Here is a 2587-nt window from a genome sequence, read left to right as displayed (position 1 = left end):
CGTCGGAATTTCGTCGGAATAACGTTATTCCGACGACATACCGACGAAACAAGTCCTCGGAAATAATTCCTCGGAATTTCTTCTTTCCTCGGAAATCCCTCGGAATTTTCCGACGGAATTCTGAGGAAACATATTTCCGAGGAAATTCCGAGGATCACTTGTTTGTCGGAAAACTCCTCGGAATATACCGAGGGAGAACTTCGTCGGGATATCTCCTCGGAGTACTCGATCGATCGATGCGTTTTTGGACGTATATCCATCGATCGATCCGTTTATAAAAAAAAGTTCGGAATATACCGAGGAAAAACTTCCTCGGAAGTCCCTCGGTATATTCCGAGGAACATGTCCCTCGGTATATTCCGAGGAAAGGTGTCCCTCGGTATATTCCGAGGAATATGTCCCTCGGTATATTCCGAAAGTTTTTTTATAAACGGATCGATCGATGGATATACGTCCAAAAACGCATCGATCGATCGAGTACTCCGAGGAGATATCCCGACGAAGTTCTCCCTCGGTATATTCCGAGGAGTTTTCCGACAAACAAGTGATCCTCGGAATTTCCTCGGAAATATGTTTCCTCAGAATTCCGTCGGAAAATTCCGAGGGATTTCCGAGGAAAGAAGAAATTCCGAGGAATTATTTTCGAGGACTTGTTTCGTCGGTATGTCGTCGGAATAACGTTATTCCGACGAAATTCCGACGATTTTTTCCCTCAGTATCCTTGCTGTTTTCTTGTATTGTAAGTTATAATAACCATCAGTTTTCTTTACTTTATCGTAATATATGCAATGAAAATAAAATATATTATTTTCATTTTAGTTTTTCATGTTTAATTATTAATCCATAATATGAGTGAGAAAGAAAACACTATTTAGGGAAAAATATTCTATGATCCTATATGTATATGTACTTGTATTTGTCATATCATGAAAAACATGACTTTTTGTATTTTTTATTTCTTTATTTTTTATTTTTTAATTTGCTTATATAAGAAATTTTTAGTTTTCCATAAAATGGATCTTGTTTAACACACTTATAAAGTTGATAGAAAATATATTTATAAGATATTTAATACAAATTTTATTAACGGTTATTAATTGTTTGTCCCGGTAACTTTTCGGCTAGATCCCCCAGTGCTATCATGTATTCATGCGAAATCTATTTGAAAACGATATCTGTGGTATTAAAGCATATACAGTCAATATATTTGATCTGTCAGAACATAAAATAATCACACAGTACATTGAAATCTTTGCAATATTTGTGTTAAAGATCATAATATTTGATTACTAAATTGCCAGCCTAATACTAATTCTAAAAAGTATTGTAGTTAACGACGTATCAGCATTGTTTTGTCCGAGTATGACTGTCTAAAACTATTTAAAAAAAAAAAACTAAATTCTATTCATTTTCTATCAGTCGAACATTAAAACAATGAAAGGAGTTATCAATCGGGCCCAAAAAAATGTTAAGTTGTGATCATCTATTCTATTCTATCCAATGTTATAAACAATCCAAAATTAAAAAGACATAGATAATATAAACATACTATAAAATTCTTAAATTTGTCAATACTGCATAATTTATGTTTTAATTATGTACATTCACTCCGCGCAAGACATGTGAATCTTATGCTAGTTTAGATATTAAAGAGACAGAGAATTCTTGTATTAGGGTAGAGATATTTTCTTTCTTAAAACCAGGGTCGAACCTGACTAGAAGTTAGTCAAATAAGTGCTTCGGGTCAAGATTGATTTAATATTTTAAGGTGCCAATAGTTGATATAAAAACGCTTACAACTTTACTGATAAATGATAATTGTCTTTTTTTTGTAACTGAACTGATAATTTTGTCTTTGTATGCATGTTTAAGTTTATTGGATGAAATCCGTATGTGCACATTTTTAAAATTTTCCAAAAGATAATAGTTAATGGACCAAAAAGCTTATTTTGTTAGTAAATGTACAATATTAAAGATACAATTAAAGGCTTTTCGCAGAATTGACGTACAACTTAAAGTCAAACACAAAACTAATCTTCCATTTTTTTGGAAATTGGTTTTGCCCTATTCACCCCACAAGTTCATATAATTCACGAAAATCCCATCAATTTTTTTTTTTTCGAAAATGACATTTTTACTCTCTCCCCCTCATCATCTTCAAGTAATTACAAGATTGCCTTTGTCATCAATACCCCAACCACCATGAACAACCAATTTGAAGCTCTTAATGCTCCCAAAATCTAGTTACCCTTCTTCTTTTTCCATACTTGTGGACTAAACACAACATATCTCTCACTTTCCCTCCACAATGAGCTAAAAAAACCCAAGATTTTGATTCTACATTTTTTTATGGTTCATAGAGTCATAGAAGCTAAAGATTCTGGGTGGGTCACTTTCGTTTGAGATTCTGTGTGCTTGGAGAAGCCTTATGTGTGCTAAGGAAGTTATCTCACCAATTTAAGGTATGAAATCGATTTTTTTTTCAGATCTGTTCGTCAGACGACTTACATGGGAAGTCGTCTGGCTGTAGACGACTTACCCGGAAGTCGTCTGGTCAACGCAGAGGTTATTTTTGCAATTGACTTTG

Source organism: Brassica oleracea, chromosome C6 (assembly GCF_000695525.1).
Source record: "Brassica oleracea var. oleracea cultivar TO1000 chromosome C6, BOL, whole genome shotgun sequence".
In the NCBI taxonomy this organism is placed as follows: Eukaryota; Viridiplantae; Streptophyta; class Magnoliopsida; order Brassicales; family Brassicaceae; genus Brassica; species Brassica oleracea.
The sequence above is the reverse complement of the archived record's forward strand: the minus strand, read 5'-3'. Positions refer to the sequence as shown.